The following is a 24,440-nucleotide window of genomic DNA, read 5'->3' on the forward strand; positions in this document are numbered from 1 at the left end:
CTCCAGAGATCCAGTTATGAATACTAAAGAGGCAGCGATGGTATAGTGGAATGAGCCTCAAATTTGAGGTCAGGAGAGATGGGTGTAAGTCCTGAGTCTTCTGCTTACCTGCTGTGTGATTTGGGGCAAGCCACGTAAACTAAGACCCAGTTTTCTTAATTGTAAATGTGAATTATTAAACTACCAAAGAGCTTCACAGGATTTTGAAATTGAAATAACAGCCAACTGAATGGGAGATAGATATCTAAACTACGCCACTCGATTTTTCTCTCTGGGGAATTTGGGGTTAGGCATAAAGGACCATCCATTATTTCTGAATAAGGATATCAGAGGAGAACTCAAGGTGCCTTGTATAAAAGGATGATTAGTAGAGGAGGTAGGTTTACTGAGAAGGCAGGCTGAAGTAGGTGAGAGAGATACACATACACAGAAAGCAAAAGACTACTTCCTGATTTCTTTACTATTCCATTTCTAGGTGACATCCCCAAATATCCTTATTATAAATTCCTTCTGGATTAGTCAAGGCTCAGTTGCAGATAAGAGAATCCATTCTAGCCGGTTTAAGCAGAAAGGGATTTAATGTGGGAATTGGGTATGTACAACGTTGCTGGAAGGGAGAGGAGCAGGCTCTAGGCCAACCTTTCAAGACAACTCCCCCAAACAACCCCACAGAAGTGGTCCACAGAGGGAGTTACTATCTACCCTTCCAGAAAGCTGGGAAAGTAGCTGCTCCCATAGCCACTGGCTTTAGAACCACACTGCTTTTATCAAGATCCACACCAGAAGAATTCTTGACTCCTGTGAAGCCAAGACCTGGCCACAGAGTTATCTGTTACCTCTCAGTCTCCACCCCCACACATCCCCTCGCCACCTATGGGGCATGACTCCAGCTTTTGAGGTAAACCCTGCTGGGTGGAAGCTAGGTGATGTGCAGAACAATGCTCTAAGGAGTCTGGGCAATGCAGTTTCTACTGTTCCACCGGTGGCATGCAGCAAACCATGCACAGGGTGCATTGTGATTCAGTGAGGGAATCTGTATATCCCCACCGTGTCTACTTGGCCTTCTTTTTTTAAAAAAAAAATTATTTGAGGGAGGTGGAGGGGCAGAGGGAGAGAAACTCAAGCAGACTGTGCTGAGTGCTGAGCCAATGTGGGGCTCAATCCCAGGACCCTGAGGTCAGGACCTGAGCTGAAATCCGGAGTTGGATGCTTAACCGACTGAGCCACCCGGGCACCCCTACTTTGCCTCCTTTCCTCTCAAACTAGGTCCAGTCAATTTCTGTTCATTTCAGCTGAAGAGTAGTCAAGCACGTGACATCTTGAATATGTTGCAATGGAGTCATTAGATTTCTCTCGGTGAGCTCTACAGGGATGGCCAATTCAGAGACCAACATAGAGAAATAAGGACAAGGTCTGCCTAAGGTTGGGACACTGTGACCCTTACAGGGTCTCTCCTGTCCTATTTCAACACTTTTTGTGCTGAATTATTATTGACAAGCCCTGAGCTTAAGATAAGGTACTTCCAAGAGGAAGTAAGGTGACTGCAAGAGTGTTAAAAGAGACTACTCTTGGCATAATCACAATCCTAGGCTTAGGACAGCAGGTCTTCACTATGACATGCTATGCCTGGCACCTCACCCTCCCCTCCCTCTTCCATCTTCAGTTCAGGCCACTTGCTACACCGAAGGCCTACCTCCTTCCTTGGATCTAGGGGCAGATGGCAGGAGCCCCGGGGTGGCATTAGGTTACCCCATTGGTGTGCTGGTAGGCCTGCGTGGGGTCATGGCAAGAGCGTAGAATGTGAGTTGTTTGCTTTACCCTTTATTAATAAGGGACCTTAGGCAACGTATAGAATCCCTCTGACCCTCAGATACTTGTCCAAAATGGAGTATTAATGCCTGCCATTGAGATTCGTGAGAATGACATGAGACAATACGAAGCCCTTTGCAGCAGTGTCCGGCACACAGACCAAGCCTACTAAAGATCAGCTTCTTTAGAGCTGAGTCTTTATGTCTGTGGGCTCATCCATGTTTCTGAAGCTCCACTTTTGGTAAATGGATCCTTGTCGTGTGGACCTTGATTTGAGTCTGTCTCGATTCCCCACCATCTCTTTGACCTTGCTGAGACCTCTATCCTCCTGTCCCCCCCTTCTCCCTCAACTCTTTGTCTCCTCTTCTGTGTTGAGCTCTATGGTTATATATCAGCAACTCAGCTGCCTGCTCATGCAGATATCTGGTATTTTTGAGATTCCCCACTGCATACATTACCCTTTCAACGATCCTCAGATCCTAGACTGCATTTGCTTGCCTAGCTATTACCACCTGCTCTTTGTCACGTTACTCTCTGGATGCCAAGTTCCACCTGCTTTCTCTGGTCACTCATAGTTGGGTGCTTATTTTCTCTCCTTGTTACGTGTCTCTCCTCTTCCCCTCCTGCTCCAGTCAATGATCTACTCTCAGCTCCTGGATATTAGCTCTGTCATGCCAGCCAGTGTTTCCAGAAAGGAAACAGAGTTCTCTAGGTTACTGCTAGAGATGGTGCCCTGGCATCACCTGACTTTTTTTGGAATCAGAACCTGTGTATTAACAAGATCCCTAGTTGACTCATAGGCATGTGAAAGTCTGAGAAGACTGAGCTTAAGCAAGGAAATGTGGCTAGGTTAGAAAATCCTTTGGTGGTGCCTGGCAAAATCTATTAATCTTCTTCCTTGTGATGTTCTTGAGACAAAATGCTGTTTCTTTTTTTTTTTTTTAAAGATTTATTTATTTATTTGAGAGAGCGAGAATGAGAGAGAGAGAGTACATGAGAGGGAGGGGAGGGTTAGAGGGAGAAGCAGGCTCCTCGCCGAGCAGGGAGCCCGATGCGGGACTCGATCCCAGGACTCCAGGATCATGACCTGAGCCGAAGGCAGTCGCTTAACCAACTGAGCCACCCAGGCGCCCCAAAATGCTGTTTCTTAATATGGCCTGCTGGTGCTGCTACCAAAAGGATTGCAGTATGGTATCCTGTCTCTTCATCCCAGGCGTGGGCTTTGTGTTTCAAGGATGAGGTCCATGCTGGTACAAAGATGCAGTTAAATGGAAATTCTAGTAGGCTAAGTATCTGAAGAAATTTACTCTAGGGCAGTTCTACTTGCTTCTGAATCAACTCCAATGAAGGGATTCTGCGTTTATGAGCTGTACTCCAGCCTTCCCCAAACCTACCTTTTCCACCAGTTTGTCCAGAACCAGTGCCCAAGTACAGAGCAGAGCCCAGTGGTCAAGGAGGAAATGGTAGGGGAAAGCGTGGAGAAATGGCAGGTATTTTCGGAGACACAACTGAACTGGTGGCCTTTCCTTCTAATGTTTTTGCTCAAAACATGTGAGATTGGGGGTATTATCATTTTTAGTCTTTTTCATTTATTCAGATATATCAAAACCCCACCCTGTTTCTTCTTAAAAGCTCTCAGTGCTGGAAAGATGAACTCTTCTAAATTTAAAAATAAAAACCAGGAGCACCTGGGTGGCTCAGTTGGTTAAGTGTCTGACTCTTGATTTTGCCTCAGGTCATGATCTCAGGGCTGTGAGATCGAGCCCCGTGCTGGGCGCCATGCTGGGCATGGAATGTCTGCTTAAGATTATCTCTCTCCCTCAGCAACACCCCCCTAAAAAAAAAAAAAAACAACCCAAATCACTCAATCTATATTCAGATAAGGAAACAGGCTTAAAGCATCTGCTATGAAAGGTATAGGTTGTGAATAAAGTGGAGAGACCTCATGGCCTCTCCAGCCTAATGCCCCATGCTGCCTACTTTTTGTTTACAGTGCCATCTGATGACTGAGGAGAAAACAGAGCCTTGCCACCCTTTTCTGTTCGGAACACACAGATAGATGTTACTCAGATTTCTGCTCTAGCCTCTAATGAAGACAACTCCTCCACTCTCAGTGCCAATATCAGTTTGACCTAGTCCTGGCCAATCAGCACACCCGGGACTGCTGTCATCTTGTGAAAATGATGGGCTCCATGATACACAGAAGTTGATCTGTTGTTTTTCTTCAGATGTGGCAGGGTGTGGAGCTGGGGTAGATGAGAGGGCTGAAAAGTCATTAAAAATAAACGAGAGGAACGGAAAAGGTCTTCCGTTCCAAGAATGAAAAGGGCTAGAGGTCAACGGCTGGGAAGATTGAAAGTGCTCCTATGCCTCTTGATATAGCAAGAGGTGGTGGGGCTTGTGGTTAGGTAGAGAGGTAAATAATTCCTTGTTTTTTGAGCACAGCAGTGGTGGTTAGAATATAGTTAACTTAAACTGCAGACTCAGATAGGATTTTTCTTTTTTCTTTTTGGTAAAGATTTATTATTTATTTGAGGGGGGGAGGGGCAGAGGGACAGAATCTTCAAGCAGACTCCCTGCTGAGCAGGGAGCCCCACTAGAGGCTCAGTCCCATGACCCATGAGATTATGACCTGAGCCAAAATCAAGAGTCAGCCGCTCAACCAACTGAGCCACCCAGGTGCCCCTCAGATACGATTTTTCTAAACTGTGGCGAAAGCACAGTGACTATCACTTGCCTTTTAAAAATGCCACTGGGGGGTGCCTGGGTGGCTCAGTCAGTTAAGTGTCTGCCTTCAGTTGAGGTCATGATCCCAGGGTCCTGGGATCGAGCCTGCATCAGGCTCCTTGCACAGTGGGGAGTCTGTTTCTCCCTCTCCCTCTGCCCTTCCTGTGCTCTCTCTTTCAAATAAATAAAATCTAAAAAAAAAATGCCACTGGGAAAATACCTGATGTGGCTGCATCTTCAATGAAATACTGTATGAATTTTTCAAAAGGAAGTAGTGATGACTTTGAAGTGTGTGTACTTTAGAGAACTTTAGAGAAGACTATCCCATGCTTACATGGTACTATACATCTACATGTATAATTTCCTGTTACCTGCAGGAACTGAGTGAAGAGATGTACGCTTCCCTACCTGCAATGAAGAACTTATGTTCAATGGTTAATTATAAATGAATAAAACTGTTCAGAATGAGGGGACCTGTTCTAGTCCATACTACGTGGTAGTCAACTTTAGCTAAGAGAAAAATGGATGCATTTATCAATCAAACTTTGGTTTCGGGCAGCATAGGGAAGCACCATTATTAGCTTAAGAGAAAGGCATCAAATCCAGTCTCAACGGCAGAGGTTCTCAAAGTGTGATTCCTGGACCAGCAGCATCAGCATCTCCTAGGAACTTGGAGGCCCCACCCTGACCTGCTGAATCAAAGACTCTGGGGGGGGCGGGGCCCAGCAGCCAGTGTTTTAATAAGACCTCCAGGGGATTTGGAAGCTTAGTGGTTTGAGAAGGACCTGCTACCCAGGGATGCCTGAGCAGGAACATGATAGGGTGGAAGGGCCAGGGCTCAGAGGTAAGCCTGAGTCCCTGCCCCCCTTTGCCAGCGCTGGTTGTGTGACCTTGGCAAGTCCTTGGCCTCCCTGAATCTTGACGTTCTCTTCTATGAAATGAGGATCATTTCCTCTCCTCACAAACCTGTTGTAGAGAAAATGAGGTGACCTAAGTCCCTGCTTTTACAGTACCTTGGAAAACAAGGGTGCTTCTCCTCTTCCCTTCCTGAAGCTGGGTTCCTGCTGGGAAATCTAGCCGTTAAGATTCCATCAATGTTTGTGGAAAATTAAGAGAATTTTCACATGGACATTCCTCAGTGCAAGTCTGACATCTCATATTAAGTGGGCTGTCTGCTGCTGAGGCCTGGACTGTCCTATACAGGAGCTACTGGCCATGTGTGGCCACCAAGCACGTGCAATGTAGCTCATCTGAATTGAGATGAGCTGCAGATTTAAAATACACACCAGATTTTTTAAGACTTAGTATGCAAAAAGCAAAATGTAACATTTATAATTTCTTCTATTGATTACTGTTAAATTGAAAGTTCAGATAAATATAGTCATAAAATTAATTAATAAAAGCAAGTTCACCTTTTAACAAATTAAAATGTGGCCACAGATGGCAAGATCCTTGCAAATTTCAAGTATACCACACAGTATTATTACCACTGTAAAAAATATGACTACAAGAAAATGTAAATATGTGGCTCACATGACATTTCTGTTGTACAGTGTGGGTCTAGGCACCCCCAGATTCACTGCACTGTCCTCATGCCAGACCCAGGGAACAAGGGAAATCTTCTGATAAAACCTGCTTGGTTAGCCTGGTGATGGGTATTAAAGAGGGCACGTATTGCATGGAGCACTGGGTGTTACATGCAAACAATGAATCATGGAACACTACATCAAAAACTAATGATGTAATGTATGGTGATTAACAACATAATAAAAAAAAAACCCTGCTTGGTAACTTCTTGGCTACAAAACCTCTGTTCTCTGTGGAATTATTCCTCATTATCATCTTTGTAGCATTTTGTAGCTGCAAAGGAGTCCATCCTCTTTTTATCCATTATTCCTTATGACATAGCCTGTGAGGCAGGTCACTGCTGAATTAGGCGACTCTTTATTGTCATCATTCAAAGGCCAGTGGAGCCCCCTGCAGACACACCCCCTCACGCAGACACACCCCCTCACGCAGACACACCCCTCACGCACACACACCCCCTCACGCAGACACACCCCTCACGCAGGCACACCCCCTCACGCAGACACACACAACTTAAGACATTTTTAAAAAGTCAGTTTTCAGGAAATGAGAGTTTCTTAAGCATCGGCCCACTCCATCTTCCTTTGCTTAACAAAGACAGCGAAAAGCACTTCCCTCAGATGTCTACATGTCCTCGGTTCGATTTAAAAATCAACTCGGGAAATCATCTGTCAATCAAGCATATTACAGAGAGAAACATTCATGGAATTACCTGAGTTGAGATGTTTCAAATGACAATTGTGTATTTGCACCTCTTAAATTATTCAAGACGACATAAGCCTGCTCTAATCTTTAAAAAAGATAGGAGGATTAAGGAAACTTGACACTCTGTGTTTTAAATATTTAGTCTTATTTTAAGACTCAACTCTTACAGGAGACCGAGAGAGCATTCTAATAATAGGAAGAAGCCCCTCAGTGTGTGTTCCTAGGACAGATTACGTGCATCTGTTTTATAGCTTGTTTGGGTGATATTTTCCCCGTGAAAAGCAAACAATGACATGTGGAGTGGGCCAGGTGGTACAGACAAATGAATCTATGCCTGTAAGATTGCATGTGTGGTATGTGTAATATCTGATCACTCTTTCATTTCAGGTTTTTCATTTTGGGTGGAGGGCACAAAGTTCCTAGTTACTTCAGTTCAAATCAGTATTGAGCACCTGCTGATACCAGGCCCCGAGAGTGCCGAACTGAGCAAGACACAGTCCTACTTGCAATTTGGACTCAGAAATAAATGAGACTCCCCTCTACATATCTATGAATGCTTTTTTAAAGGTAAAACTATTGTGTTTATAATATAATCTGAATACACATTTTTGGCTGTTTAAGCAGGTCTACCCCTAGTCTGGGACCAAGGATTTATTTTTCTCTCAAAAGAGACTTGCGGATAATCCTCTATTTCATTAGAAACTGCCAGTTTTGTATTTAGATTTTGTATACACCAGACTATAGCCATTGATATTAGTAGGAACAACATTAGGCTATGATAGTAAGTCTATCAAACATTCAGGGCCATATACTGTTACTGAAGGGTTAGGAACAAACTTTACAGAAACTTGTAATTCAGTCTCAGTCCTTAAATGTCTCCACCTTTGCTCTGAATTCAAGAAAGTCCCCCTCCCTTTTTAAAAAGATTTATTTATTTGAGAGAGAGAGAGCACGAGCAGGGGAGGGGCAGAGGGAGAGAGTCTTAAGCAGACTACAACTGAGTGAGGAGCCAGACGTGGGGCTCGATCTCACAACCCTGAGATCACGACCTGAGTCAAAACCAAGAGTTGGACGTTCAACCAACTGTGCCACCCGGGTGCTCTGAGAGTTTTCTTTTAAAAAAATCTCAAAACAGCACTATTGATACAGTTGTCTACTTCTTTCAAGATCTCCACCCCCTGGCCCATAGTAAGACCTATCTATTCCTAGTTACCAACTGACAGTATTAAAATGAATACTACACTAGTCACTGGGGCTTCCGCCATAATGTGGATAAGTATTTCCTGCTATGTGCGAGAGCCCTTCTTAAGCCTGACATTCAGTTTTCCTGCTTTTCCAGCTAGGCTGTGTTCCCTCTCTCTTGTCACTCTAAATCTGTGGCTCCCTGTGTGGATTGCCTCAATGGCTCCAATTCTTCACCCTTCCCTGCTCTTTGTCTTATTTTGCTGTGCCGTTCTCCTGTGGGTGGTGTATAATTCCCCACCCAGGATGACCGACTTTGACCAATGAGATGTTAGCAGTTGTGACACAGAAGAGGCTTCAGAAGTCCTGCTGCTGTTGAACTTGGTTTCTCTGTGCCCCTGTCATCACCACCAGAAGAACATCCTAGCCTATTATTTCCAGGAAGAGGATGAGAGACATGTGGAGCAGAAACACCCCAGACAAATCTAATCCAGATGCTCCAACCACCAGGTAATGCACAGACATGTCAGGAATAATACATGATGGTCTTAAGCCACTGATGGTTTATACACAGCAATAATCAAATGACATGTTCCATGCTTTCTCATCTCCTCACCCCACATCCCAGGTCCTCCTCTTTTTTACTCCTTGTGCTTCTTTCCCACCTTACGCTGTCACCTGGGGGCAAAGAGTGGGGCCTGCTATGGTTCTGGGGAAGTAGGAGAGAAAAAAAGGGGAGGAAACAGGGCAAAGGAGAGAAGAATAAGGCCAAACCATGAGATTCTTATGGGAAACATGGAAAACTTAATCGTCACCACCCTCTTCCTACTTCAATTCTCCCGTCTCCTTTCTCTCCCCAGCTCTATTTCCTATCCTTAATTCTTTTTTTAAAAACAGAATTATTGTTTTATTTAGAGAATGACAGTGTAAGCAGGGGGAGGGACAGAAAGAATCCCAGGCAGACTCTGTGCCGAGCACAGAACCTGACAGGGGGCTTGATCTCAGGACCCTGAGATCATGACCTGAGTCGAAATCAAGTCAGACACTCAACCAACTGAGCCACCCAGGTGCCCCCTACCCTTAAATCTTTATGTTCCCAGAACCAGTCCTTGCGATAAGGCTGGAGTTCTATTATGAATACTCACTATATAGGTTAAGTACTTAGCTAAGTGCATTACTTGGATTATATCTTTTAGACCTCACTATTCTGCTGTAAGATAGATAATATGATCTATATTTTATGCACAAAGAAGCCCAAGAGACATCAGATGATTTTCCCAAGATCGACAGCTAGTAAGGGGTAGAGCTGAAGTTGTAACCTTGGTAGTGTGATGACACAGCTCACACTCTTTACTTCTACACCCACTGCTTCTTCTCGGTGAATTCCCTTATCCCCATTTCCCACTCATTCTGCTCCCCCATCCACAGGCAACCAATATATCTGTAGCTACCTCTCTACCCATCTATCTATCCAACTATCTATCTATCTTAAAGCAAGCTCCATGCCCAACATGGGGTCTTGAACTCACGACCCTGAGATCAGGAGTCACATGCTCTAGTGACTGAGCAGCCAGGCACCCCTAATGTACACATTTTTATTTGAATACATTTTTGCACAATGTGGATAGTTGTTTGGTATGTGCTAATTTTAATCGACATAAACGATATTTTATTACCTATCTTATTCTGTTTCCTTTTTTTCATTACACATCTCTTATTAAGATCTGTCCATGTTGTTATGTGTTCATTTAATCTGTTGTCTCTGACCTGCCACATAATAGTATGGGTTTCACTCACCCCAATTATTTATTCACCCCTGCATAACATCCCGATTTTCTGCAACTCCCCACCACAAATAATACTTTAGTAAGCATCCTCATACACAGTCCCTTAGCACCCTAGGGAGAAATTCCTGGATATAAATCCAGAGAACTGTTCATGTCACAGGGTGTGTTTAACAATTGGACTAGATTGCTCTCTAGAACAGTTGCTTCAGCCCACACTCCCACTACCAATGCATGGAAGCAAATCCACACCTGTTATCTTGTTTAAATTCTGTGAGACTAAAAGGTCTAAGTTGACAACTCATTGTTGTTTTAATTTACAATTTTCTAATTACCAATGATTTGGGACATTTCTTCATATGCTAGTTCAGTTTTTGAGCTTCCTCTTTTATAAACTGTCTGTTCATTATCTTTGCTCATTTTGCAAGTGATTTTAATTTGTTTCTTATTAATTTGGAGGAATTCCTTAGTCTAGACACTCGTTGGCTTGAAATATTCCAAACAACTTCTCCCAATCTGTCACCTAGTCTTTGTCCTTGTTGTCCTTCATGAACAGAAGTTCTATTATTTTTTAAGGTTCTATTTATTTGAGAAAGAGAGAGAAAGTATGAGCAGGGGGAGGGGCAGCAGGAGAGGGAGAAGCAGACTCCCCGCTGAGCAGGGAGCCCATCGCGAGACTCCATCCCAGGACGCTGAGATCACGACCTGAGCCGAAGGCAGATGCCTAACTGATGACACAGGTGCCCAGGTGCCCTCAGAAGTCCTATTTTGATGTAATTTGATTATTATATATTTTTTGCCGGGGCGCCTGGGTGGCTGAGTTGGTTAAGCGACTGCCTTCGGCTCAGGTCATGATCCTGGAGTCCCTGGATCGAGTCCCGCATCGGGCTCCCTGCTCGGCAGGGAGTCTGTTTCTCCCTCTGGCCCTCCCCCATCTCATGTGCTCTCTCTCATTCTCTCTCTCTCAAATAAATAAATAAAATCTTTAAAATATATATATATATATATATTTTTTGCCTTAAGGCTTGTGCCTTTGAAGTTTTGTTAAAAAATCCTACCACACCTCCAGTTCTCAGAGATTTTTAAAAAATATTTTTGTCTACTAACTTGATGAGTTTACAATTCCCTTACTTCCTTTTAAAATGTGATGGCTAAAATAACCTTCGTCCTATAACATTATGAATGAAATAAGCTTTGAAGGGCAGGTCCAAGAACTTGATTGTCGTGCACATCAATTCTTTCTATGAAAAAAATATGTGATCTGAGCTCCAAAACACCAAATTAGAAATAAACTTTTAGAATAGAGCCTATTTATGCATGGAATATGGCCAGGATATTTATGAAAAGGAACTCTAAAGCAAGGATGATGGTCTGGCTACGGTCATTGGCCTCTGCATCATTACATTATAATTTTAGTGTTAATATGATTACAAATGACTTACAGCAGTGTTGCTTAAGGTGTGGTCCTCAAATCAACTGCATCACATGTACTTAAATGGGCTTATTAAAAATGAAGTTTCCAATGGTCAAAGCCCAGAGAATGTACAACACAAAGAATGAACCCTAATGTCAACTACAGTCTTCAGTGTCAACGTTGGTTCACCGACTGTAACAAATGGACCACACTGATGTGGGATGTTGATAGGGGGATGGCTGTGTATATGGGGAAAGGGGTATGTGAGAGCTCTCTGTACTTTCCCTCAATTTTGCTGTTAACCTAAAACTAGTTTAAAAAAATAAATTAGTAAAAGATTCCAGATGCCAGAATTTCATTTCACTTAACATAAGCATCCCAGGTAACTTCATTCCACTTAAAATAAGCATCCCAGGTAAATACTGTGTTCATAGAAGTTTGACAGTTACTCCCGGAGAGTTATAACGACAAGGCTTGCTGTCGGTGTTACCTAGTGGGTGTGAGTGAGCTGCTGAGCAAAGGGATCACGTCAGAGAGCAGCGGGAGACACAGCCAGAGAGAAATGGGGTTTTTTGCATAATGAGGGAAGAGTCTCACAATTTATCGTAACTCCAAATAAAAATTTTATTACTTATGTTGGTTTGATACGTGGATTTTATTTGCGATGTTTATAGTGAGGGAAATAAAGATGCATTCTCCCCCAAACACAGGGACCTGACAGGCTCATGGCACTACACTTTTCTCATCCTGGGAAAGAACGGAAGTGATCATATTCTCCTACTTTCCGGGGATGCTGGAGTAATTCTTAGCCAGGTTGAAAAGAGGCAACACTGTAAGGAGCGAGTCACATTTCCATCAGGGAATCACGGGCTCTCCGTGGTAACTGTCACTGAATGTACAGAGCCAGCTGCACACTGTGAGCTCGCTGGGCAGCAAGTGTAAAGGGAGAAGCTCCCCCCAACTCATCCCAAGATTCAAGTTTATGTAGGCAGGTGACACACAAAACCAAACCCCCAACCAATCAGCCCTCATCAGTCTTATTAAAAATATTCATAAATCTACCAGATGACAAAATCATATTTAAGCACGTGGATGAAGCAATCTCTAGATGTTAGTAAGGCCTTCATCAGGACAACACAGGGTTGCCGGAACAGGGCAGGGGAGGTGGTTAGGGCATGTGCTCTGCATCACAGGAACATGGCGTATAATAAGCACTATGTATGTGTCTGTCAAGCAAAATCAAAGCTCTGAAAAGAACAACAGCTGATATGTGCCAGAGATTGTGACAGTTTACATGAATTACCTTATTTTCACAAAATCTCCACAAGGCAGTTTCTAGGAATGCCCTTATGGTGGGGACACTGAGGCTTAGAGAGGTTTGCCCGCGTTTGCAGAGCTAGCAGGGGGCACCAATCAATTTCCCAGGGCTGCCAGAGAGCTCTTTCTCCAAAAAAGGCAGCAATGGAACTCTACCAGCAATGAACACTTAGCCTTTTACAGAGTGAGACTTGACTATGGGTTACCTACTGATTTCTAATGATAATAATTCAAGCTGATGAGATGCTCTTTACTTTCTGGGCCTTGCTTCTTTATCTGTAAAAGGAGGGTGTTGGGTGAGCCCGTTAGTCCTCAACCTCAGCTACACGTTAGAATTTTCTGGGGGAGTTTTCATACCTGGATCCACCTCATGCCAAATGAATGAGAACCTCTGGGGTGGGACCCAAGCACTGGAATACACTTCAAATCTCTCTAGATGGTTGTACAGAACCACACACGATTTTTAGTGCTACAAGACCTCCCTCTGTGATTGTATTCCAATGTTGCTTTAGCTTGATCCCCAGGAGAGATCCCCAATAGGTCATTATCACCCCACATCTGAAGTTATTAAGTCTACCATTCAGTTGACTACAAAAGAAAAACAAACAAAAAAACCCAGTTGCTTCCAGTTATGGAATGAATGTCATGGGAATAGAAGGTACAGCATGGGGAATAGTCAAAGGTAATGTAATGGCATGTATGGTGGGATGGATCATAGATACGCTTGCGGTGGGCACAGCATAAAGTACAGACTTATCAAATCACTAGGCTGTACACCGGAATTAACTGTGTGCCACTGTGTGTCAACTATACTCTAAAAAAAATCCACCAGAATAATAGAGGAGACAGAAATGAACAAATAAAAACAACAGCTGCTCATGCTTTTAGAAAATTTTCCTAAAAAAGGGACTTGGAGAGAGCTTTATTGATTTACACGTGATGTTTGCACCCAACCCTTACCAGGGTCAGGAAAAGCTTTTTTTCTTTTTTTCTGTGTGTGGGTGAACTAGAAACAAAGCTCCCAGAGACCAAGCAATCACATTTCTCCTACCTGAATGGACAGAGGACGTCTGGTTCGTTTTGTATATTGGCACCGAGAGGCCAGCCTCTGGTGAGAAACTCTCAGGTCAACAGGTGGAGCTTGCTCATGTGACTTCTGGGCTTGTCGCCTTCTCTGGGACAAGGGATAGCTGATTTTCTTTGGAGAAGCTGCCCCTTTATGAGGGCTGCACCTTCGCCTGGGCCATCTCCAGCCGCCCCTGCCCGCACTTCTCGCCAGCCCGTCTAGTGGCTCTGTCAGAACATTCGTCAAGGGGGCTGACGCTAACATCACAGCTGCTTCTCTCCCTGGTTGACCTCTGCCCTCCAGATCTCTTGACGGCGTCTTCACTCTCGTGTCGTGGGCTCTGACAGCATGTGGACTTGCAGACAGCACGGCAGCGTACCTGCCAGAATTCGCACTTTGCCTCCTGATTATTCCAGGCACATCATCAAAGGGGACATGGTCAAGCTAAGTTAGGGAGATGGTACCTTCTCAGCCAAACTGATTTTCCTCTCCACGAAATGTGAAGCCCAGGGTAGGTGTGCAGTGAAGCAGGAAGAAAACATCAGCCAGATGCATAAATAGAGCCCTTGCCGGGTATCAGCAGGCTGACCGGCTGGGAAGCCAGGGTTCGAGAGCGATCACGTTGGCCGTTTGGAATGACTTCTCCCCGAAGCCATTTCTGGAGTTTAGATTTTAAGTAGGCTGCTCTAAAATGAATGCTTTAGCAAGAGGAGAAAACTTCTCATCTCTCCTATCTTTCTTGTCCCTGCTTCACATCCATCCTATTTTTCATTTCTTCATAGTTGTGTCTTCCTTTGCTTATTTAATACTTATAGATGCGTGGATGTTTTCCCACGGCTGATTTTTTAAAGCCTCTCAGTGGATGAAACCCTGTGTGTCAAACAGTTTCTGCTTGTCACAAGCATCATCTTTCACCGGTGCTGAAGTAAGTCAGCTGTCAGGGAGTGGGACTCACTCACTCACTCACTCACTCACTCACTCACTCACTCACTCAACATGGTGAAGACACAGACGCCAGAATTGGGTTGGGTTGCAGAAATCGAACACTGAACGTCCTCCCTAACAGGGAGACTTAGGGCAAAGCCCTCTCCCACTCATTTTTGAACTCCCAGTCTACCACTAGGCCGGACGTGCGTGAGGCACATGATAAAGGTCTGGTGAGGTGAATGCCATAGTTTTGGCCATTGCTTGGCACACAGTAAGTGCACAGGACAACCTTGTGGCTGTTGAAACAAGGCTGAAAGAGGTGCAGTGGTTGGTCTCCAGGGGCAGAGTTACAGTCTATCGTTCTAACATACTACTCCACGATTCTTTTAGAATATGTATCAGCATGTAACGTGTACACAAATTTATCTCCTTTGCTGTCAATGAAGTAAGGGACATACTGCTTCAGGTACAGATGTGGGGACATCCATTAAATATTTACGCTTTTTTTTCCCATCAAATGGAGTCAATAAAAGTAACAGTAAGTGCTCAAATTTATTAAGCATTTACCATGTCCCAGGATCGACAACACCAGAGATAACAGATAAACAAGGCATAGCCTTGTTCTTAAGACTCAGAGTAAAAAATGAAATTTGTAGGGTTTGGGGAGTCCTGTATTTTGTGGAGCATTAAGAGGCAACACTTATTTCGGCAAGTAATCTTCACATTTATTTATCTCAGCCGAATTTTTCTTGGCGCTCTGTTCTTATCCGCCCTGCCAGATGTTAAGAACAACTATGCTTCTCCTTTCTGAGGGACAAATGACAGGATACATTTTCACTGTGTTCTTTGACCTTCTAATGCAATCCCTGAACAGGTAGCAAGAGTGTAAACATCTGCTCTGCCAAAAAAAAATTTTTTTATGTACCTTAAGAAACAAATCTGAGTAGGGAAGCTGGGGCCCAAGGAGCTTCAACTAGAATTAAGCCAAGAACACTACCATTTTCACTTGGTAACTGTTCTTCTCTGATTGGGCATACGGGAAAGAACCAGAGGCTTTGGGATGGATAGGGGTAGAGGGGTTCACGGCTGGGAAACCATCTAAACAGGAAGAAAATAAACTACTTTTGGTATATTTATGCTGGAGAAAAAATTTTCAGAGGTATATTTGTAGTTCACAAGTGTAGATTAACTGGCTTTAAACAATAGATTTGCCCTAAAATAAAAGCAGTTTACTTTAATGAGCAAGTCTGTATTACAGGTTAAAATAAAAACAGCAAATTTAGAAAGAGACAATTGATCACTAAGTAACTTCAAATATTGAGGTGCCTATCAAAGCTATCCAGAGTGTATAGATCTGAAATTAGATCCAGTCTTATAAAAGAAAAAAGAATTGGCCACAGATCTATAATTTAGAAAAAAAAATCCTTAAGCCTGGGTCTTGTCTCTGAAGGTCATGATTCTCCCCGCTTTCAACTCCCGTAATGTTACTGGTAAAAGGGAGAAGGTGAGGGGTGGGAGGGCAAAGCTGACTTTAACCTAATTATAAGACTTCATTTAAAGTCATGCTGGAATGCTGACTGAAAATTTATTGGTAGGGTTAAATCTTAGACATCATGACTCTGTTTTATAAGGTTTCTTTATTTTTTACTCCCTCCCCTCCTTCCTTTCTTCAAGCTGATTTAATATTTACCCAGAGCTCCTTTCTCAGGCATGGACAAGATCACTGAGACATCAAAATCATTTTGTCTTTTGGAGTAGAGTGGATAAGGATAGAGCATTCAAAGTCAACACTATGCTTGCCCTCCAAGTCATAAACCACTTCTGTCTCCAAGCCCACTAATTGGGGAAGGCTGAGAGGAATATACTGATTTTGAGGGTACCATCTGAGGTTGGCTACTGGTCAAAGAAGGAACTCCCTCCTCGAGCATGCCATGGTACATTTATGACCTCAACATGTATTTGTCGAATGGACTGGAGTCAATCTCACAAACTCAGATGTTCTCCAAATTACCATTAGGCATGGAAGGTAAACTGAAGGAGGCAGTCTCCAGCAACACATTCACGAGTGACTCCTATAGAATTCTCTTCCTTCCACCACACTTCCGGGTGTCCTGTCTCTCCTATTCCCCCCAGGGGTGGCACCTTGTGTGGGTAGTGGGTACTGGACCCTCCTTGGGTGGGTAGTGGACAGCAGTAACCACACAGATGTCTCCAGATGCCCAACAAGTCATGGGGAACTAGGCCTTTTGGCCAATGTGCAACTTTAGCCATTACAGACAGGAGAAGTGTTTCTAAATAAGTCAAGAGCTTAAAGCATAAAAGGGAATAGCAATGGGTGGACATTACGGGGGAGGTGTATTTCAACTTAACCAAAACCAAAACTCTCTAAGGTTAAGATCTGTGCAACAATGGAATGACTTTGTAAGAGAGAGATCAGAATAGATGCATTTTCATTCAATAATTCATTCACGCAGCACATAGTTACTGAAGGCCCACAGGTGCCAGGCATGATTCCAGGCACCGGGAATACAAGTAGTGAACAAAAGACAAAAATCTCTGCCCTTGTAGAGCTTTTCTGGGGGCAGACAATTCACAAGACAAACAGGTAAACGATTTGGTGGGTTAGATGGAATACACGTGTATGTGACATTTTAGAGAGGTTGGCCAGGGAACACCTCAATGAGAAGGTGGTATTGGGTAAAACCTGAAGGAGATGAAGGAGCAAGTTGTATGGTTTCGAGGAAGGACATCTCAGGCAGACAGGACAGCAAACACAAAGGCTCTGAGATGGGATTGTCCCCGGTGTGTTTGAGAAACAACAAGGAAGCTGGTGTGTCCAGAGCAGAGGACATGAGGTGGAAAAAACAGAGAGGTCAGAGTGGCAAAGATGGAGGCAGATGGACATGGTCTTGGGGACTGTTACTGAAGGACTCTGGCTTTCACCCTAAGATCATCCAGTCACTGGAGGATGCTGAGCTGAGCCATGGCCCGGTCTGACTTACCCTTTAACAGTATCATGTGGCTGCTCTGTTGAGATCTGACTGAAAGTGTGCACGGGTGGATCCAGTGAGACCATGTGGGAGTGTCTTACAATGACTGCCTGAACCAAGATGGAAGCCGCAAGGGGGGTGGTGAGAAGTTGGAGGTTTCTGGCTACATTTTGAGGTAGAGCGGACATGATTTTGGGGTGGGTTAAATGTGAGTTGTGAGAGAAAGAGAGGAGTCCAGAGGGATTGAAGTTTTGGCCTGAGCAGCTGGAAGGATAAAGCAGTCATTAACTGAGATGGGGAAGAATGTGCGAAGTGGCAGCTTTGGGAGAGAGAAACATCAGGTGCTCAGTTGTAGAAATGTTAAGTTTGAGAAGCCAAGTAGGTATTCAGAAAGGGTATCAAGTAGGCAGCTGGGTATGGGAGACCAGAGTTCACTGGAGAGGTACAGGTGGATTAAATCTGGGGCTCATTAGCATGATGTTACTTCAAGCCATGGCGCCCAATGAGATAACCTACAGAATGAGCACAGGTAGAAAGAGTGGAGAGGTAGGGAGGAAGCCCCATAGGAGACTCCGCAGAAAGAGTCCAGAGAGGCAGAAGGGTATCTGGGCAAGGGCAGCTATTGGAAGCTGATGAAGGAGTCTCAAGATAGCTAACTGCAGTTGACTGTGAAAAGGTAACATAAGAATTATGACCAGGAGTGCTTTGTTCAACACTAACTCCGCTGGGAAATAGGGGGTTCACTATGGCCTTATTAAAGATTTAATTCAAAGGGCTTGATACTCTTTGCCAGGCCTTCCTGATCTTTCTCACTAGGTTTTCGTAAAGTTGCGTAGTCAAGTAAGAGGATCAGTTTTAAGGGCTGCTTCTCATTTTTGCAACCAAACCAATCATGCTACTGAATAATCAATGGGTTACAGAAGAAATCAAAAGAGAAGTGAAAATATACCTCAAGACAAACGACAACTGAAATACCATGTACCAACATCTATTCTCAAGTAGATTCGATTTTTGATTAACATTATCTAAAAGCTACCAAATGAAAGTAAGACTAAACTCTTTACTTGTACAGGGCTCAATGGTCAAGTTGAAAGCAACAGAATCAGCATATTTTAAGAAATGATTCCAGAGGCGCCTGGGTGGCTCAGTCAGTTAAGCATCTGCCTTTGGCTCAGGTCATGATCCCAGGGTCCTGGGACTGAGTCCCTCATCAGGCTCCCTGCTCAGCAGGGAGTCTGCTTCTCCCTCTCCCCCCTGCTGGTGCACTTTCTCTCTCTCTCAAATAAATAAAATCTTAAAAAAAAAAAAAAGATTCCATCATCTTGTATGGTAGAAAAAACCTGAAAGTTTGAGTAAAATGACTTGTGTTTGAGCCCTGGATTCATTCCTTCCCAGGTATGGAAGTTTAGATAAAATATTTAACTTTTCTGAGCCTCAGTTTCTGATGTGTAAACTAGGATGATGATAGCTGTCTCACAGGATTCTTGCAAAGATCAAATAAGATGTCATACAGGACAAATGATTAGTAATGAGTAAAGCTTACATAGATATTATTGATTATAAATTGGTCCACATACATGCTTTCACAGGACTTTCCCAACCCTATGGAGAGGGCAGACCTGGGTATTATTATTATTCTCACTTTAAAGAAGGCAAAACCGAGGTTCTGGGTTATTAGGGACTTGCTCAAAGTCCTAATGACCCTTTGTGCTGGAGTTGAGACCAGAAACAAAGTTTTTCTCTCTGATCTGGGGCTCTGTCCACTGTCAAGGTGTCCACATGGGCACCGCATAACATGGGAATTAGTGGGGTGAGGAGGCGCCTCTGTCCTGGGCCAGAGTTTCTAAATCTGACTCCTTCCACCTGGTGGTGTGAACGATTCAGGGAGATACACCCTGGGCATCCTAGAGCTCCTTCCCCTTGACCTTCATCTTTCCCTTGTAGTTACCCTTAAGTTTCGAACAAGTTCCTAAGAGCCATTGGAATATTCACTGCTCTGAGGGCCGGAGCGCTTACTGCCCTTGGAGCATCTTTAAAGAACACCTCTGAAGGTGTCCCCAGAATTAGAATATTTTAGAGCTGGAAGAAACTGCAGGTGCCATTTGGACAAGCCTGTATTTTATGGAGGAGGAAGATTCATTCTGGAACTATTGAGATCTAGGGGCAGGGCTCTTGGGTAATGTCAGAGACCACGCTAGCTCCAGGCAGCGCACGTTCTTTCCACTACCCGACGCTGTCGTTCACCGTGTGGTTGTGGCGTGGCATGGTGTGGCACCTTAAATCAAAATTCCAAAGGGATTCTCAATTAGTTAGTTGAGTAAAATGAATTTAACTCCACCTATTATAGCATTAGAAAGAGCTTAAGCCATTAATAAATGGTAGCTAGAGTCACCTCTTAATGGATAATCATGTTTTCTCATTTGCAGTTTAAGTGCTAGAAGACAGAGTGACTTTAAAACTGCTCATGAGAGGACCCAATTATCTGATAAGCAATTCCAAAGACCATATACACAAATGCAGAAACATACCTCTTTATGAATGGTGTCTGACAAGGAAAGAGATATTTGTGGCACAGGAGTTCTGGAAAATGTAATTATTTATCCTTTCACAATTAATGAAAGAAATGGAAAATGAAGCTTTCATTTCAAATCCTTTTTATCTGGATGAAACTTTAATTTTACATAATTAAACTGACTTCACAGTTCAGTGTGTTAAAATATGCAATTAAGCAGCATATCAAGGTGAAATGCCTCTTGTTGTTGGCTCACTGAGAAATCATGCTGCTGAGCTCCCAAGAAGAATGAACACCTGCCTGCCTGCTCTTGTTCCCAGAGCCAGGGACAGCACACAGCCTGCAGGGCTGGCTTCCCAAATACACAGTCGAATTCTCTCACACGTGCCAACTCCTGTGTAAGTTAGCTGGATATTTAAATAGTTTTCACTTCTCTTTGTTTTTCAGTGGGGTTTTTGTTGCCTTTTTTTTTTTTTTGCATGAGAAAATATTGTGGGACTTTGAGGATGTAACATAGATGATTAACTTTATCTCTTGCAGAAGTTCCTTCTGAGACAACCCTTGCATCTTCAAAGTTGCTGCCTGGAAAATGCTTAAGAAAATGCAGGAGATGTTGAAGGGAGATGCTCTAATGGGATTGAGGGGAGTTCCCTGGAAATTTATCTTAAGAGGCCATGGTCTGTCCAGGTAGAGAGCTCACCTGCGTACCTTTCCCTTGTGTTCCCTTTGAATCGTACCTTTGTCATGGTTAATTTATGGCTCAGTAGTATCCTATATTCCCTTAAGGAATCTGTGAATGGAGTACAGCCCAACAATTAGAATGGCGTTCCCTTCCCTGTTTCAATATAGTCTAGGATTTACGTAACAGTGATTCTTGTTTTATCCATTGGGGAGGGTGTTAGGCAGGACTCATGGATCTAAGCAGTTTCCTTACTATAGTGACACATGGCAAACCTGAGCCCATTGGGTGGCTCTTCCAGATACACAGAGAAGCGTGTTGCTAGATTAATTATAAAAGCTACAAAAAGAAGATATGATCCTATCATGAGATGCCTCAGGACAAACCTCTTTGAATTGGGGGCATACGCTCCACTTGTAGGTTTATGCTCCTGCTATTTATTATAGGATGACTGGCAGACCATAAAACTAGAAGAAGATTGTTAAAGGTATTATAGTGTGTGTAGTAATATAGTGTATATCAGAACATATGAATGTTTTACTCTTTTGAGCCAAGACTGGAGATATGGCATTGTCTGTTTCTAGGGTTTCACTAGCCTCATGGGATTAGTAAGTTCTGCTAAAATTCTGTGAGCTAGATTGGCCTCTATCTCATTGCATTGCTCTGACATCCAAAGGAGGCCTTGGCTATCAAGGGACAGAAAAAGAATAGTGAAAAAAATAGTTTTAATAAGTGAAAATTGATATCGATGTATCCATACAAATTGTAAAAGTACCTATTTAAATATAATCAATTTCATATTTACAAGTTATCACCACTTATCAGATGTCTCCTCCCTTAGGATTTATAGAAAGTAACAGTGATGGTAGTTTTGGTTATTGCACGCACTTGAAAGCAATTAAACTACTGTTTAAACTGTTCATACACAAACCTACAAAATCACTGACTGGTCCTCTCCCAAACAATTCAACTTTGGAAGTTTCAACAATGAACCAAGTGTTTAAATAATACCAAACAATGAAAGGTATTTTGTAGAGCTACTACAAGTCTTGTACCATTTCTCAGAATTTTCTGGTCTGATTTTATACAGACCCTATCGGAGGAGGATCTGAAAGGTTTACACCATAGAGCTGCTGATACATTCTCAGAATTCAGAGGAAAGAATTTCGATTGTGAAATAAGAATGTGGTAAGACGGAAACGTTCCTCAGCATGGCCTGATGCTCTCTGTTATTTCACTGGACCCGATTTGATGACAAATGAACTGCTACTGGTTTGGGTCCTTCAGAACCAAATGGAAGAAACTGTGGACTCACGCAAGTGTGATACAAACAAAGACTATGAACGCAGAAAAATCATGCACAGATAGTCCCCAGACCTTACACTGGCCTCTTTTAAAAAAAATTTTGAGAGAGACAGAAAGAGTGGGGGAGGAGCAGAGTGAGAGGGACAAACAAAGTCCTTGCTGAGCGTGGAGTCTGATGTGGGGCTTGATCTCATGACACTAAGATCATGACCTGAGCCGAAATCAAGAGTTGGACACTTAACAGACTGAGCCACCCAGGTACCCCTATACTGGCTTTTCACTTTCTTTCCCATCAACACTTTTCCCAAGGTGTTGGAGTGGAAAATGCTTTTTAAAATGAAAACCTCAACTGAAGAGATCAGATATCAACATGTAACTGAATCCAGTGGAAGAAAAGACCCACTTGGAAAACTGTTGAGGGTTATCCTCTAATCCTAGCCATTTCTTTCTGAAGCATGAATTCAGAATTGTTGTCACTCATATACGTGGATAGAAGTTAGAATTCTCAATTGCCAAGTAAAAAAATCTTCCTGGTTTTGTTATTTTTTAAAAATTTTTCTTGGGGCGCCTGGGTGGCTCAGTCGTTAAGCGGCTGCCTTCGGCTCAGGTCATGATCCCAGGGTCCTGGGATCGAGCCCTGCATCGGGCTCCCTGCTCAGCAGGAAGCCTGCTTCTCCCTCTCCCACTCCTCCTGCTTGTGTTCCTGCTCTCGCTGTCTCTGTCAAATAAATAAAAAAAATCTTAAAAAAATAAAATAAAAAAATAAAAATTTTTCTGAACTTCCTTATTTGGGGTCAAAGGATGTCTGGAAAGTTAAATGTTCTTAGTATAACTTTAAATTGTACAGTGAATAAATAGCACTCTGGTCCATTATTAGGTGGTGGTAGAAATCAACCATCTGCAGAACCAAGTGGTGTGTTCTTGAATTCATTCTTTAGGGAAAAGTAATTTATTCTAATATTGAGCTATTCTCATTAACTTTGAAGTGAAGCTAACTGGACAGAGACCCGTATACATCCACCAGATTACAAAGACTGGACTAGGGCTCCAAATGAATGAGCACAGGTGGCACTTTAAATCTGTAACAGGCTTTATAAAGCATAATGATTATCTTCGTATCTTCTTTTTTAATCTAGAAAGTACAACTATGAGAAGGAAGTAATTATGTTTTTAGAAAGCATTACTCCCTTGTGAAAGATTTTTGTGTTTAGAATTTTTTAAAATTTTTTAAATTTATTTTGGAGGGAGAGAGAGAGAGAGAGAGAATATGAGGGTAGGAACAGAGGGGAGAGGGAGAGGGACAAGCAGACTCCATGCTGAACGAGGAGCCTGACACGGGGCTTGATCCCACGACCCTGAGACCATGACCTGAGCCAAAACCAAGAGTCAGACATTCAACCGACTGAGTCACCCAGCTGCCCCATGTTTAGAATATTTTTGATGGAACCAAGTAAACTAGTATGTATTGTGTCTACAAATCAGGACGAGAAAGAGCTCAAAGATGACCGTGCTTTCTTAGACCTCTTGATTTTCTCTCTTTATAGTTCATAGCTTACAAGCATCAACAGCAATGGTCTAAATATAAAGCTTGCTACACTATCATTACATGTGACATTCCTGTAGACACTAATACATACTTCTTTTTGGGGCCTGTTGAAGCAGTGAAGAGTTTTTGAAGTTAGCAACCACTTGAAGTAGTAAGCTAAATTTCATAATTCAAGGATGGATTTAGTTTGCAATTAGAAATAAAAACTAGAAGCATCAGTCACTCAGTTGAAGGTGCTGATGTAAGTCCAAAGTATTAAAGTTAAAAATAACAAAGACAAAACAGTGAAATAAATCTAAGTGTGCAACAGACAGAGATGGTAAAATTCTATCCCCAAACACTTGGTTTAAAAGTCTGGAAAGAGAATGGAGAGTCATCTTGAATAAGGACTTGCTACTTCTTATTGGCACTCTGTAATATTTACATATCACTCACTAGTCAATGTCCTGTTTTTTATTCTAGTTTGTGTCTCAGAAGGCATTTTCTTTTTGTAAATAGGAGAACTTTTCACCATCCAGATAACACATTTAAAATTCAGTTAATTAGGTAACTGTTGAAACCCCTAACTATTTAGGGCCAATATCGTGCCTTCTCTCTGAGAGGAGGAGTCTGATTTCAAATAAATAATTGTGAACAGTTTAATAAAGACGTTTGTAGATGGTTTTATGAGATCCCCCAGGCATTTATTTCAATCTGGAAAACAGCAGAAATACATGGAGAGGATGTACTCTCTATTTAACCAACTAGACCAAAAAAAAAAAAAAAAAAAAAAAAGCAAGCTGCATCATAGCCATTAACTTAGGGAGGGTAAAAGAAACTGGAAAAATGCATTTAAATAATAATGGACTCTGAGAACCTTAGAAAGGTAAAGTGTGAAAATCCTGTATTTC

The 24,440-nt window shown here is 42.8% G+C and overlaps 1 protein-coding gene across 1 annotated transcript in view; it reads right to left on the reverse strand.

The window, feature by feature from the left end:
- Positions 1 to 24,440, reverse strand: part of LHFPL3 (LHFPL tetraspan subfamily member 3) — a 555,594-nt gene that overhangs the window by 138,438 nt on the left and 392,716 nt on the right. The window lies entirely within an intron of this gene.

The sequence above is a fragment of the Neomonachus schauinslandi genome, chromosome 12 (assembly GCF_002201575.2).
Source record: "Neomonachus schauinslandi chromosome 12, ASM220157v2, whole genome shotgun sequence".
Taxonomy (NCBI): domain Eukaryota; kingdom Metazoa; phylum Chordata; class Mammalia; order Carnivora; family Phocidae; genus Neomonachus; species Neomonachus schauinslandi.